At 36.5% G+C, this 17228-nt stretch overlaps 1 long non-coding RNA gene across 1 annotated transcript; it reads right to left on the reverse strand.

Annotated features, from left to right (window-relative positions):
• Window positions 1–2134: 2134 nt before the first annotated feature.
• LOC114533387 lies at window positions 2135–3638 on the reverse strand. Its single transcript, XR_003688050.1, has 2 exons — window positions 3477–3638; window positions 2135–2553 (listed from the first exon to the last, which is right to left on the reverse strand). It is a non-coding gene; the product is annotated as an uncharacterized LOC114533387 (long non-coding RNA).
• Between the last annotated feature and the right edge of the window lie 13590 nt (window positions 3639–17228).

Here is a 17228-nt window from a genome sequence, read left to right on the forward strand (position 1 = left end):
CACACTTCCAGAATTGCAATACACTGAAATATACTAGTAAATAACCTCCCATCAATCCCGAATCATTGTAGACTAAGTCCGATTTAAGCCAATGCACACAAAATGAAATGTTTATATTGGGTAAATCTAACAAATATTCGGCAAAGAGGTAACGTCTTGATTGATATAAACACGCATGCATGCAATGACACGCACTTTATATGCATATATGTGTGTATGTATGTATCTTATATGTATTTAATTTCTTTTAAGACGCTAACCTCATCAGCTAAATAGCTGATTTTCGTGAGGGGCGTCTATTTAGCCTAGATTGGGTAAAAAAACAACTAATAAACACAAATACAAAACGAATATTATTTACAACGAAATTTTGTCTTTTGAAACCATAAATTATATCGAATGGGCAGACTATTCCACAATACAGCTCCACTATATCTAAAGCTTCTTTGAGTTCTTTCGTAATTCTTTCTTAGATTTTAGAAGTGAGAGATCTGTATCATAGCTGCTAAGGTGATAGTCATTTCTGCTTTGTTCAGAAAAGAATTCTCGACAATATCAACAGTGAACAAGGAATGCGTAATCAAAAATCTAACAAGCTTCACTTTATAATAAGTTATATGTGACCGGAAAAGGTCAGGAAAATCATCGAGGCGATGAAAATATTTGCCCATTTCAGCCGTTTTCGTGCTCGACAATAACATCAGTGGAATAGCATTCAACAAACGTTGGGTTACAGAGTACAGGAGTTTTAATACGTTCTCTTGAAATAAATTATTCCTCATGTATGGCCCCCGGTGACATGTGACCGGTAATCGTTTGTCGGTCAACAGCTGCGATAACATGAGTCTATAAATGAATTGGTGGAATTATCGTTTTTCGCTCTTCGTCTTCAGAAAGCATGTTCATGTAAATAATATGTTTAACCACATGGCCAAAATACTAAATTCACGTGCACTGTATTGAGAGTAAAGAAGCATGGAAAGAACGTCCCAGGCGCTAGGCAGTGATATTTTTATATCCTTCTACGTTTTTATTGAGGTAATGATATAGTAAGAACATGTCAGTCTGTGAATTGAAATATTTGCGTGATAAACTGACTGAAATGATTGATGTTACAATGTGCTAGTAGGCAAAAGAATAAAAAGGAAAGGAAACACCTGTATCATAAAAAGTGGTGAAGTATATCGTATAAAATGTCATAATCTTAAAAAAAGTTAGACACTTTGTGATTTGGTATCTACGGATCAATGAAATGGTTCTGGGTTGGATAATCGATTCGGAAGCGAATTTCATAAAGAAACCCGACGAGTTTCTTTAAAGAAATTTATGAATTTATGAATCATGCTACAAATTTCAGAGAAAATCGGTCAAGGTAAATATACTGATAATAAATAACTAAATAATGCTAGAATAAGTTCAAATCATAGCGAATTTTAAGATTTTTTTATCACTGCGCAAATCATCACAAGGAGAGGGAGGGGGGAGGGGTATGATAAAAATCCATTTTAGCAGAGTGAGGTCTGTTGAGAAAACACCATTTATCGCTGCACATTTCTCATTTTATCACTGCACATTCTACTTTTATCACTGCACAAATTGGTTATCACTGCACACTAAAACTAGGTATGCTTAGCTTTCTTCACATTCAAAAAATAATAGTTTCTAAGTTTGTTACCCTGACGGAACATAAGCTTTCAGGTTGATTGAACCATCACTAAAGAATCTAACCAGGGAGCAACGTGGCAGCGTCTTCAAACAACTTAGCATCAAATGTGGTATAACGACTGCCTAAAATAGACAAAACACTTTTCGACGTTTTGACCGGAGGGCCTTCGACCTGAGGGTCTTCGACCTGATCGAGGGCCTGCTAACTCTCCTGATAAAGGCCCTCAGGTCGAAGCGTCGAGAAGTATTTTGTTTATTTTAGGCAGTCGTTATACCACATTTGATGCTACATCATTAAAGAAATTTCATTTCACTTCAGTTGAATATTTGTTTTAGTATAACTCAAAGGTGAATAAACGAATCTGGCATTCATTAATTTGGCAAGTGGAAGGAAAAAAAACGAATAAGAGCAAGAAGAAAAAATATGGATGAATAGTTAAAGTTTGAAAGGAAAAAAGGTCAATTGATCTACGAATGAAAAAAAAATCCAAAATATTACAAATTGACGCCATCACTACGTTAATGGAGTGTGTATGATGAAAATTTCTTTCTCATACCGAGTCATATTTCATGCATTAGTTTGACTTCAGCAAAAACACTATAAGCAATCCGGGCCATACAGAAAATTGGGGCGTAACTAGAACGATATATCCATTTTTCCTCGTTTCTCCTAGCATATTAGTTATATTACTGATATTACTGTTTTTAGGTACACTAAAGTTCACATTTCTGCTCGTAGCGGGCGGGCATCGGTAAACGTTAAGGCTGTAACTACATTTGCATCGCATTTTAGAGGCTTAAGAAGACGTGTAAATGTTCCACAACGCGATGAAGTTCATCAATTTCGTAGAGTGATTTGTGATCGCCATTATTTTCTTTTAGGTGTTCCTATGATATACAGTGCAATAACTTTAATATGAAATATTCAACAATACTCTATAAGTATTTGAACTAAGTGGCGTCGCCAGCATCCATAAGCGGGTGGTTAATTTCTGGTTCTGAAGACGATCATTGTAATTGCAAAATCATTGCCAAAATGTCATATGCTGGGTGTGCAACACCAAAGTTTTATCGAAGAACTCTTGGCACTAGTTGAAGCAGACGAGTGAGACGACTTCTCAAATTATCGCAAGCAGCTTAGCAAGTTGAGCAAAAACCGACGATTGTGTGCTATTATCAACCGAAATTTCGTTTAACCGACCACCTTTTTAAAACTAAGGTGTAGCGCCAACCAAACATGCACCCCCGCATGCTACACCCCTGACACGCGTTCGAGTGCATACAGTATGTATAGACGTGTACAACATTATATACATTCTGCAATAAAGAAAGCAATGCAGAAGGAAATCCTCTCTCACACTATTTCGTTACACGTTTTAAGGCCAAAATTGAACTTTGCTGTGTGGTTGGCTGCAGTTAAAAGGCAAATCTATTATCCAATCAAGCTTTTAGGATTTGCCTGATATAGGAAACATAGCTATACATTTTATAATTATGCTATCCCACCCTTGCGGATGAATAGGAATATTGGATTTCGGAGTTGATAAATCGCACGCAAGCTCATTTGAACCAGGTTGTATTCCAAATTACCTTAGAGTGGGTAAAAAATTCAATAAACCTTTATTAATTATAATGACGTTAAAGCAGGGATGATTTATTAATTAAATTTTAAGAAAAGCTTACAAGTACGTGCATGACATTAGTAAAATTAATAGAAAGCTATTGTTAGGACATAGGCACGCTCTATAATATAAGCTCTAAAGATTAGCATACAAGCAAGTTCTGAGGTCAGTATACAGTAAAGTACATACAATTGCAATAAAAGCTTGGAATTCTAACACGGAATCTTTGGTAGAATGCGCGAAGATATTTCGTAGAGAGAAATTAAACAGAATTACCACAAGGATGATGATTTAATGACATCGCAATTTTTCTGTGGTAGCGACAGTAGTTTCCATGAGGCTCATACGAATAAAAAGGTCACAGTAAACAGGAAACTACTTGTGTTCAACGAAATGAAAGAAAGACTGTGCTACTCAGCTACAATATCGAAACAATTCTCTGCTGGGAAATACCGGGCATAAAAAACAGCTCCAGACACTGGCGGATATAACAAGGAGAATATATCATTCATTCTATTGAGGGGAAGTGCCTCCTTCACTAGAGCCACTTGATGCAAAGACAAGGACTAAAGGTGATAACAATATCCAAATTCAGATGTTCAGATAACATTGCTTGTGAGTGCAATGGTAAGGATATTTACACGAGGTTAAAGATGAAATGTTCCATTCAACGAGGCGATAGCTGACTTGAATGGAGCATTTTTTCTTTAGCCAAGTGAAAATATTTTTACCATTGCAAGAGTGAAAACATTCAATATTTGTTTTATATAATACCAAAATAGACTGTCACTTTTCAACAAGAATTTATTATATTACGAACGTATTCTATGGATCAAATTTAAATACATAACCACATACACAAAAGGAGTTCATGCAAGAAACGGCAAATTTTCTTTGTCTTTTTCGTATTTTCATCGCCTGAATCTTCAATAAGTTGAGAAATGTAAATAAATGCGAACACGTTTGCGAAAAGCATTTTGACGGATGGTATTTATTCAAAGCATAAAGAGTGCAATGGAACAAAATGTATACCACAGTTGAACTCTGGAGAGTGGAATGAAACGCATTTCATTGGGTTATCTTTAAAACCAGAAGCGGGCAATGAAGGGACGGGGAATCAAGGAACGGGGAACGAGTAACGGGGAAGCGGGAACGAGAATCTCCGGAATTTTGAAAAATAGGAATGAGAATCTACGGAATCTCTAAAACCCGGAATGAGAATCTCCGGAAACTATAAAACTTGGAATGAGAATCTCCGGAAAATTAAAATCTGAAGCGATAATCTTTAAAATTTTTAGAACCCAGGGGCCGGTTGTATAAAGCCCGTTTAGCTTAAACGGTGGATAAGTCAAAATCAAATAACACTCTTACAACTCTCTTGAATGAGTCAATGTGAATATTATGCACTGAATATGTAGTTTTAAACAGTATCTTTGTATTAAGGTAAAAAACATTAAGTTTGCCTGTTAAATAAAACCACAGACTTGCTTTCTGTTTTTAACTTATCCACCGTTTAAGCTAAACGGGCTTTATACAACCGGCCCCAGAACGATAATCCCCGGAATTTTTAAACCCGGTGTCAAGCGAAATTTATGACCATTGCGAAATACATGACCACGCGTGACGAGTCATCACTTTCGCGGCTTACTCGAGCGAAAAACATGACGATTGCGAAAGCTACGATTTCGGCGGCCGAGTGCGACTGCATGTTTGTTTTTGGCTATGATCATGCAGAATACTGGAAGATTTTTCCATGACCTTGCAGGATCGTGGAAGGCTTTTGCTATTATCTTGATTACCCAACTACTTTAATACCCAACCACTGTAGTGCCCAGTATTATATTTTCTCACCACTTCTTTACCAAATTGACTCTAGTACCCCACCACTCTGGTACTCATCTACTTGTATATGATTACCCAATGAGTACCAGTGGTACTACAGTCGGGTACTAATGTCAGTTGGGAAATTAAGTGGTTGAGTAATATCGTAGCTAGAGATTTGCCAGGCGGAAAACAGATTCTTATTATAAATATGAGAGCCCAACATATAACATTTAAGAAAGCCATCAAAACAATTTAAAGTTTAAAAGTAAATATATTTGTAACGTTTCGTCTTTAACCTAAGACATCTTCAGACAAGTGATATAAAATTACATGAGATTTGATTTCAAAGTTAAGTTAAAAGATATAGCATACTCCGGTTTCCGCAGCTACAATCGACCTAACACCTTCTACACCCAGGAAGAACTGGACATTCTCAAAGACCTTAGGAGCGATAGCAACGTTGTAATTATGAAACCCGACAAAGGTAACGGTGTTGTAATTCTCAACAAAGATGACTATAATATGAAGATGGACGAAATCCTATCGGATACTTCAATGATTTGAACCTCTGAAAGACGACGCAGTTAAACTCACCCTGAAACGTGAGAATCAAGTTAAAGCGTTGCTAAAGAAACTGAAGGCTGGCAACTGCATCAACGAAAGAACTTACAATGAGCCGTATCCCACTGGTACACGCATTGGCATACTATACGGACTTCCAAAGATTCATAAATCCTCTATTCCTTTAAGGCCCATTCTATCATGTATCAATCACTATTCGTACGCAATAGCTAAGTTTTTCATTCCTTTCCTTACTCCAATCTCTATCAGTTCTTTTGTCATAAAGGACTCGTTTTCCTTTGTTCAGGAACTGTTGAGCAGTGACATTGATTCAGACCATGTAGTTATGGCCAGTTTTGATGTCGCATCATTGTTCACTAATATTCCTGTAGATGAAACGATTGAGATCATCTCAGATCTCATTTTTTCAAACTGTATGTGTTTTGAAGGCCTTGATCGTTCACAATTCACCAAACTCTTTTCTCTTTCTGTCAAAAACTGTCCGGCATTTTTCCTTTAATGGCCAGATTTATCAGCAGATTGATGGTGTGGCTATGGGTATGGCCCTCTAGGACCACTCTTCGCCAATATTTTCATGTCTTTCCATGAAAAATCATGGCTCTCCAACTATCCTCCTTCTTTCAGACCTATTCTATATCGACGTTATGTTGATGATTGTTTTCTTCTTTTCAGATCCTTGGATCATGTTCCTACTTTTCTAAATTACCTAAACTGCCAGCACCCTAATATCTCCTTTACATCTCAATTGGAAAGAGACGGAAAGCTGCCTTTCCTAGATATTGAAATAACTCGCTCAAGAGGTAAATTCTCCACCTCTGTTTATCGTAAACCCACTTTTACCGGTCTTTTTACCAACTTCCAGAGTTTCATTCCTGTTGAATATAAACGCTCTTTAATCTCCTGTTTACTTCACGGAATCTTCAACCTCTGTTCTAATTATGAAAATTTTCATATCCAACTTGAGGTTGTCAGGAATTTGTTCAACTTGAATAGTTATCCCGCTCATATGTTTGACGAATTAGTTCGTCGCTTCCTTAACAATACCTTTGAGCCAAAACCACTTATTCACACAGTTTCAAAGAAAATGGTCTATTTTTGCCTTCCCTTCACTGGTTCCCACTCGCTTCAGATTCGCAATCAAATTACTCGACTTTGTAATGCTGCTTATCCGCATCTTAATTAATATTCGCTTTGTTTTTCGTTCCACCACACGTATTTCTTCCTTTTTTCCATTTAAAGATAAAGTTCCCAAGTTTCTGAAATCTGGTGTTGTATACCTTTTCAAGTGTCGATGCTGTTCCGCATCGTACGTGGGTCAAACCACACGCCATCTTCACACCAGAGTATCGGAACACTTGGGAATTTCCCCTATAACTGGAAAACCGTCATCTAGTCCAGTTTTGTCCAGCATCTTCTCCCACATAACCACTGCAGGGCACTGTGCCGACTTTGATGATTTTAAAATTCTTTCTTCATGTTCTGACAAACATGAACTCATGATTCATGAAAGCCTCCACATCTCCAAACTCAAACCATCACTTAACATCCAGGGCAGCTCAATCCCACTTAATCTTCTGCAACGTGTTTTCATAGTTTTTGCATTGTGTTTATGCCCCTTCGTCTGTGCGGTTTTGTCATGTACTATCTTATACCTTCCTATCCGTCATTAATTTACATAATTATGTAAATAGATTATATATACTCAAATCTCATGTAATTTTATATCACTTGTCTGAAGATGTCTTAGGTTAAAGACGAAACGTTACAAATATATTTACTTTTAAACTTTAAATTGTTTTGATGGCTTTCTTAAATGTTATATGTTGGGCTCTCATATTTATAATAAGAATAGTTGAGTAATAGAGTGGTTAGATCATTTGTTTGGTTGGGATATCACAATAATGAATGTAAGGATTCAGATATAGCAATATAGTTGGTATTATACTACCACAAAAATTCAGGTATAATAGTACATTGCTTCATTTAATTTCTGACAAGATAATTTGTACAGTTCTACCAAAATAATTTACATCATTGGAATTTACATCTTATTTACATATATTTACATTTGCACCTTGCATCACTTCATCCTAGCTGCACATTAGCAATAAAATTTTCCTGAAAGTGCTGTTCCAGTGCTGAAATTTTCCTCAAAGTGCTGAAAGTCCACACTTCTGCAACTGACGTGAAAGAATTGATAGCACTGGTCACAACCAAGCCAGTCTTCACCATCATGATTCCTACAAATTTTGCACACACCTGTATTTCTCCCAAGAGCACGTACTGCAGCAAAAATTCCAAACAGTAGTTAGTAGACATGTGTGTAAGTTTTCAGATTCACTATTCAATGTGTACATAAAGGGTAAATATATAAATAAATAAATAAATAAATTTAACTTATAGTTAATAGCCTTAGTAGACAGAGATACCTAGCCCCCACTACAGGTCTCTCTTTCTCAGCATTTGAAATTGAAAAATAATTTGTTTTACTCTAAGACACAGAGGGACAGTCATAGACCATATAATATGGAGATCTGTAGAAGAAGCTAAGAGTTACCCCTGTTGTGTAATTTACAGCTTCTATTTATAGCTGAACAGCTTGCAAAAAGATACCAAGCCAAATTATATCAAATAAAGAAAAAATAAATTCCACTCAAGCCAAATGAATAAAAAGAGCTATAAAACAAGTAACAATAATAAAATTTATAAGATCATATCACATATTATTATGATGCGATGTCTCAATCCGAAGTTATTAAATGCCTAGATATACCTTCATATTTAAAGTTTCTCGAGAATTGAGACTGCGTGTGGATATTTTTTCCTTGCGACTTTGTCAAGAGTGGGAAAATGAGTAGGATCCTGGCATTTTGATTTTAGGAAGTGCAGAACTTCTTAAGGGTAATGAAATTGTTGAAAGACAATCAGGATTTGTGGATGTGAGTATGATTAGGACTGCTCCTGCAATATCTGAAGTTGTGAAAGATAAACTTGGTCAATTTTCTACTACGAATGAGAAACTTATAATGCAAACTTATGATGGTGCTTCTGTCATGTCTGGCCACATTAATGCTGTTCAAACTTTGGTTCGTCAAGAGTATCCTTTTGCTCATTTTGTCCATTGTGCAGCTCACAGGTAAAATCTTGTTTTGTGTCAGTCTGCCTTATCTATTGCGCCTGTCAAAATTTTTTTATCAATATAGGTGGCTTTTGTACTTTCACAAGTAATGCCTCTAGAATGCACCAGTCAGTTTGTACCTTGAACTTGGTGATGACCAACTTGGGTAGTTTGGTAAGCAGCTTAGACTCCTTCTCTTCACTTCTTGAATTTCCTAAACCCTTTATCTCAAAACTAAGCTTTTGTGTAATTTTGCTTTCTCAAATTTTATTTCCTCCTCATATTTCTGATGACGCAATTTTGATGCTAATTCCTCGTCTTCTCTCTTCACTCTCTCACTTTCTGATCTATGAATATCCTTGATAGCTGAGTTCAGTTCTGACACACTAGCTTCATATTTACCAACTTCACTTTCTATTGTGCTACTCCAATCCTTAATGCTTTGAATTTCTTCTCCCCCCTCTATTTTCGCCTCTTTTATTTTCGTTTCCAGGTCCTGGATTTCATTGTCTGGATTCAAAAATTTCCAGGTCTGGATTCAAAACTTTTTCTGGGGGGAAAATCCCCACGGACCCTCCTTACATGTGTCGTCTCGCGGGAGATGTTCTAAATCCTAGCTACGCCACTGAAAATAGAGCTTTAACGATTGAGTGCAGTAAACATAAACAATAGATTGATTATCTATAGACTGAGAGATGTAAACACAACCCCTGCAATTTATCAATAAAGGTTTTCTGGCAATAAAAAGAATAACCAGGACTAACGTGTTTCGTTTCTTTGACGTCTAAAAGAAAACGGGATTTATTAGTTTTAATAAAAAACTATAGTCCACAACATTGATTTCACACTAAATATGTTAGTATTGGGTTTTAAAACAATATATATATTCTACTTTGAGTGTATTAAAAGCACCTTTGTATGAACAAGCCAAACTGCCAACGAACACATAAGTGCATACTATTAATGTAGAGAAATATGGTTGCAAATTTTCCATCAATACATACATTTACGCTTCTAGTTTTATTTCACAATGAATGAGCATATCAACGACGAGACCAGATATTTAAAAAATACAAGTGGAAACATTCTCCGGTAGGAAAGCGTTATCCCTGACATATTTACCCCGGTAACTCTACTCCCCCCCTCAAGCAAGCTAACCAATTAGCATCTAAAAACCTATACGAATTAAGTCATTATCATCGGGTATAATTTTTTGCGCTCTTCCTCGCTTTTCATATCTGTTTTTTTTTTCACAAATGTTCGGTTCCTTGACAACGTTTTTCAAAAAGACATAGTTCTCAAAGGCTTTTGATGGTGCATGGATGTTTGTATGGAACAAAAGCTGGAAGAATGGAATCTTTCTTGTTTAAAAGTGACATTTCAAGGTCGGAACGATGTTTTAATATCACTTTTTGTGTTTTTTTTTCTGGTAAAGAACATGGAAGTGTAAAAAAATTTATAGCTGAAATTGTGCTGAATTAGCTCGTGTTTTCAATACGTTTTCTTGTAAGGTTTTCTGGCAATAAAAAGAATACCCAGGACTAATATGTTTCGTTTCTTTGACGTCTAAAAGAAAACGGGATTTATCAGTTTTAATAAAAAACTATAGTCCAGAACATTGATTTCACACTAAATATGTTAGTATTGGGTTTTAAAACAATATATATTCTACTTTGAGTGTATTAAAAGCACCTTTAGCTTTGTTTTTTATTAAAGTTTCCCATAGTCTGAACAGGTTAAATTGCCAACGAACACATAAGTGCATACTATTAATTTAGAGAAATATGGTTGCAAATTTTCCATCAATACATATATTTACGCTTCTAGTTTTATTTCACAATGAATGAGCATATCAACGACGAGACCAGATATTTAAAAAATACAAGTGGAAACATTCTCCGGTAGGGAAGCGTTATCCCTGACATATTAACCCCGGTAACTCTAACGTCTAAAAGAAAACGGGATTTATTAAGGCCATTGCACATAAGCGTTCCTCGCCATCAACACTCGTAAGTTGTTCGCATGAAATTGCACATTTCTTGTTGACACATTGCTCCACGTCTATATCTTTAGTCATTGGCCGTAAAAACAATGAAAAAAATAATACTGCCGATAGCGAAAAAGGTGCTTGTTGATAAATTGTTGATAAATTGTATGGATAGTGTAAGAATTCAGGAAATCAGGGCGCGCTGCATGAAATGTAGGAGGGAGGATGGGGTAGGCGATGGAAGCTGCAAAATGGGTTTTCTTATATCCTTACTACGTTTGACTGGTGGGTGTCACTACGCGTTATCATAGTATTAGTGATTTGAGTGCAAGTTAACCTTAAGTGTTTCATTCGCCCTGGTCTTATACTGCCGGACTGGGCAAATGATAATTTAATATTATCAAGCACAGAGTGACTCGGTAATAAAATATAGTATATCAAATATAATTGCTTTCTTTTAGATTTCCATAGAATTTATCATAACGATACATTCTTTTCTATATAACATTCTTTTCTATATAGAGAATATGATTGATAAACAAGCATTTCCACTGCTTGCTTGACCATGACCCCATCAAGAAAATAATAACTGCAGTCGGTCCACGACAAAAGTTGTTAAAAAAATTAGAAGAAGAAAAGTTACTTTAAATAATAATACTGTAATATTTTGAAACTAACAAAAAATGGGCTATACCTGTTCTATTTGCAACGATGTTATTGGTGGAAACTGCAAAAATCTAATTTTGCATATCTGAAATCTGCATGCTCTTTCATCGGGTCATACTTTCACTTTCCCTGTATGTTGCGGACAGGAGGGTTGTTTGCAAACATTACGTTATTCGATGGCCTTGAGACGCCATATTGAAAACAAAAACAATGATACTCGGCCTACCAACAACGGTGATCCGGATAATGAGAGCGATGTAGATGATGATCCTCTTGATAATGATATAACTGATCCACTGCATATCAATGAACCTCACGATGTTAGCACAGTTTTGAGGGATCGAAGATGAAATAAAAGAATTTGCAGCTTCCACTATATAGCGAAATTAGAATCATCAAGTAGTGTTGTTCAGTCAACTACAAACGATGTTGCTATTGAAAGCTCAGAGCTGTTTTCAAAAGTGGTCATGTCTCTCAAAACCGAAACTGAGCAGTTATTAGACATAAAAGACATTGACCATAATGACAAAGAAATTCTAGAACTTCTTGAAGCATTTGATAATGCTCAACGTCCATTTAAAAACCTGGAAACTGCTTCTCAGTAAGAGAAGTGCTTTAGCCAAAGCGGTCATTTTATAAAACCTCAGGAAGTACCATTTGCCGACGCCTTTTATCCCCGACACAACCCGGCAAACGTAAGTTTGCATTATCAATCATGTTGATGAGTTGATCAGGTGGCTAGATATGTGACATTTCATAACATCCCTTTGAAGGAGTTAATATAAAATATATTATATATATATTATATATATTATATATATATTATATATATATATATATATATATATATATATATATAATATATTAAATAATTATTACTGTTTAAACGGAAATTTTTTTATCAAAATCAAACGTTGCAAATTTAGTTTTTAATGGGTTAAATGAGTGCTGCTGTGCTATAACCCTCCATCTGTCACCCCTACCCCCCCTGCCAATCTCCCCGGCAACGTCAGCACACATGGCTAATACAACACACCGCTAATTATACCCCTGATTGAGTTATATAGGCGTTCCACCGTTTTAATACACTTCTTTGGTATTCTTTTCCTACAGGGGGCTTTCGAATTCAGAGTATGTATTTTGCTGCTTGTCGTAATACCGCCTATTTCCTATTCTATGAAGTGTTATGATAGTCTAAGAGCTTTTCAATTTCAACAAAGTGACTGTAATTAATGCACTATCTCCCCTCCTCTTTAGCAAAGTGATTAATATAGTAGCTATATCGTTTTGGTTATGTCTTCACTGTTTGGAGCTTTTGTATACTTCTGGAATGCAATTTTCTCTATAATATTAAAGTTAAGTAGCATGTTGGCTAGCATTCCTTTCAGCGTTGTGCTGTTTTTGCTGTTTGATGTGAGTTTAAATTATAGCTGGATAAAACGTCTTCCTTTTGTGTGAAGCAGGCGACAGACAGAATACATTTAAGAGCTCTATAATTGAGTTCATACAGCAAAATAAGGCATATTAATATTAGGTAAATTTAACAAATATTCTTTAAAGAGGTAACGTCTTAGGGCCTCCACAGATTGGGGGATTTAGTTGTCGACAACTATTTGTGATCAACAACAAAAATTTAGCAATAACTATAATTAAGTCCGATAACGGATTCCACACACTGGCGCTCAAATACTGATTTAGCAACTGAATTTGCGCGAACATTAAAAGCAGTCGATACTAAAAGAACGTTTTCACACAGTAGAAAAAAGCCAAAAAATGAGGCCGTCGACAACTATTTTGTGAATGTCGACAACTAATAATTTACAGTTAGTTAATTTTGCGCGACAGACCACGTCAGTTCTCAGTGACGGTTATAAGAGATGCCAAAGCAGGTAATAGCTGTAGCTTGGTGAATAAAAGCGTCTACTGACAAGATGTTATTTCGCCAATGAAACTGATTCTTGACATTTATGCCTATCTAACTATATGCCGATATAATAATTTTATACGCCGAAAAAAATGACCTCTTAAAACGGTAGAACCGTAAACCAAGATTTCTTTGCGAAAGAAATTAGTCTTTATCATTAAGACTACATAAATACATGCAGTTATAATGCCTATAGTACTTGTCGTATTATTTCCACTCCTATTCTTCATTTCATGAAGTGTTTAACAGCTGAAGAGTTGGTGTCTAAGAGCTTTTGATTGTCTTCCAAGTGACTCTAGAGAAGTCGCTGTCTGGACTCTCTCGTTAACAAAGAATTCTCATAGTTGGCTAAACATTAACGACCGTCGTTTTCAGGAGCCACTTGATCACATATTACTACTTACTTGGAAAAAGATTGAAAAGACGAAGATGAATTTGAAAATACGCGTCGCTGGTCGAGTTGTAACAGTTTCACGATATCGCTTCATAATTTATTCACACCAATTGTTCACACCATGGCATTACGCCGTCACACAGGAGTTATTGGAACAATTTATGTACAATTTAGACTTTAACGCTGTTTTATAGTCTCAAATTTTCGCGCTGGAGGAAAACTGATCCTAGCCTCGTTTTCGAGCACGAAACTCCCATCCTAAAGGTATTCTAACACACAAGCCCGCGGCGAACAGTTTGTTATCGCTAGCTCCTTCTCTTTAAAAAGACCTATTGGATTACTTCCAATTTTAAAGCATGGTAATCCCAGAGATGGTGCGGAGCGCCTTGCGAGGGAGCTATTGTCACAAGTAAACTGCGAAAATGCTAAAAGGTTTAAATATGTCAATAAAACTATCACGTGATCAACCTATTCATAGGACTATCACGTGTTCGTGTGGAAAAAACCCTCCCTTGGCCAAGGCGTGTCACTGCTCGAAGCGAGTTTTCCATGCATGGTATTTGCAGGCATGACATTTCCTCCTTGTTTAACGATCATATCGATCTTCCTTACCTCTATTCGTAGAGCTTTACTCTGTTCATAAGATCTCTCTTTTTAAAAACAAGCATTACTTTGATCTCGTACTAAATGACTGTGCTTTTACGCCCGGGGATTGCTTGTAGACCGCAAGACGTTTGAAACTGATCACGTGATCTCTTGTTGCCCTATGCAGGTGAGCTTCAATGAAAAAACTATTATTTCGCACTTTATATTCGAACCAGGGAACCGCTATATTATTACCTACAAGCAAATACTTTTGGATGTACCGCCTCAGAAATCATTTAACGGAATCGGAGATAGAGCCTTCAAATTTGCAGCAGCAAATTTATGGAATCGTCTTCCAAAAGAACTGAGAAACTTAATTGCAATTCGTAATTTAAAAAAAAAATGAAAAACTCATTTATTTTGCATAGCTTATGCATGACATTAACTGACGTTTCTTATTGTTTCCTTCTTATATCTACATTTAGAACTAATATTGTAGCCTTGATTACTTCAATTTTAATCTTGTAATTTATATATCGGTCAGTCCTATTATTTAGATAAGATTTGATAGCGCATCTGAACATTCTTTTGCTATTTTGCGCTCAACAAATTCATATTAATAACAATTTCAGGGAACAATATTACTAATCCGCTCGGAGATTAGAAATTACACTCGAGGATTGTGACAGAACATATCGGAATCTAAAGTTGCCCAAATGTTATTGACCTTGGACCTATGGTTTTTGTACTCATACGCGAGATTTGAACGGATAAAGGACGGTAATTTACAATTTGCTGATTGCCTTGGACAAAAAGTTTGTATTTCAATGAGAACGGCAGCATTTTAAATGTCATTTTGGAAACTATACATTTTTAAAAACATGTTTCGTAAACTTTAATCAAAATGAAATATGGAATTAAATATAAGTATATAAACATCCGGAAAAGATTAAAGGATTATCAGAAGAACAAAGAAACAGTTGGTGAATTTGGAACGACAAGCGGAGAAAAAGGAATGACTCGATCCTAGTTTATAATCCTTGAAGAAGTGGGGGCCTATTTTTTTTTTTAAATTTCGTGTTTGCTGCGACGTATGTCGTTTTGGGAATATATAACCGACTATTTAATCATCAGATATTTCACATGGGCAAGGACTCAAGTAAAGTCATCTCAAAATTAAAAGAAAGTGGGGAGACAGCAACAAAATGGTATGATTCGAACTTGCTTATGGGAAATCTGGAGAAGTATCGGATGATGAATATCGGGTGGTGTACAGAGGATATATTATCCATAAAGGGGAAGGACATCAAAACAACTGAGGAACTGAAGCTTCTGGCAGTGACAATTGATCCTAAATTGGACTTCAGTAATCATATATAAGTACCCTTTTTAAGCCGGAAAGCTAATCAGAAGATTGGTGTCTTAATGAGGCTGCATGAGAAACTTAATACCAACAATTGCGAAACTGCAGCTGTTCAAAGCAGCTATCCTCCCGTACTGCCATCTGGCATGGCATTTTTGTAAGTGATCCTGCAAGTGATTTGCGGAAATTGGGACGGCTACAAGAAAGAGGACTCAAAGCAGTCTTTAAGGATAAGAACTCTCCCTATCATCAATTGCTAGAAAGAGCGAAACTACCGACCTTATTGAATAGACGCCTACAAGAAGTGTGCATATATTGATGTATAAAGTTAAGCATAAGTTAAGTCCGCCTAATATCTGCAGCATTTTGAAAGAACACACGTCTCAAAATAATCCTAGACACTCAGACTTTTCAGTACCTAGATTTAGTACAGTAACATATGGCAAACATTCTCTACGTTATCTTGGGCCCAAGGTGTGGGGTATGCTTTCCTCAAGGAAGAGAGGCTTGACATCGCTGTCCTCCTTCAAAAGTATGATTTGGAAGAGGCGAGCGAAGTGAGCCAGCTCCCTATTCTTGACAACAACCTCTGGAAGCACATACGGCTGCGCGAGTTGGGGGTTTGGGAACGTATATTGAGTCGATAGCTCAACTTTTGTCATTCGGTAGACGCAGGCGACTGCATGGGTGTTTCTTACCCGCTTGACAGGTTCTATGACTACCGCCCACTGAACTATATTAAAATTCCTGGGGGACTTGCTGCCGCTTCCCGGCCAAATCACAGGCGAAATCACAGGCGAAATCACAGGCGAAATCACAGGCGAAATCACAGGCGAAATCACAGGCGAAATCACAGGCGAAATCACAGGCGAAATCACAGGCGAAATCACAGGCGAAATCACAGGCGAGATCACAGGCTAAATCACAGGCCAAATCACAGGCGAAATCACAAGCCAAACCACAGGCCAAATCACAGGTGAAATCCTGTCCGCAAAAAGATGGGGGATTTTGAGCTTCGCTGACGCCTCTCAATTGGCTGTTATTTTATAGCATCCAGGTAAGCCGGTTTTTATAACAATTTCAGTTTTTGCCTTTGGACTCGAATATAAACTGATCACCGCTAAAGGTTCTGAGCCATAATAAATCCATCAAAACTTATGGTACAAACAGCAAATATACTATTTTAGACCTTTGGTACATGTGCAATGTTATATAGCTAAACGTTATCATTTTTCTTGACTTGTGTTGGAAAGAAATTAAATTCCTGGCATTGTCAATCTTTGAGTTTGGTCTATTTTGTTTTCATGATAGCAAACAATAATGTAAATAGGGAAACCTTCCCCCCACTGAGTTTACTAGATTCAAGCATTAATTAACATGATCTGACTGACAAAAGTGCTGAGAGGGTATGGTGATACAAAGTAATAAGATTTTTGCTGCAAACAGTGTAACATCAACATTCAACATCTGATGATGGTGACTGTTAAAACCTAGTTAA

The sequence above is a fragment of the Dendronephthya gigantea genome, unplaced genomic scaffold, assembly GCF_004324835.1.
Source record: "Dendronephthya gigantea isolate DGI-Jeju-01 unplaced genomic scaffold, DenGig_1.0 000089F, whole genome shotgun sequence".
Lineage (NCBI taxonomy): Eukaryota > Metazoa > Cnidaria > Anthozoa > Malacalcyonacea > Nephtheidae > Dendronephthya > Dendronephthya gigantea.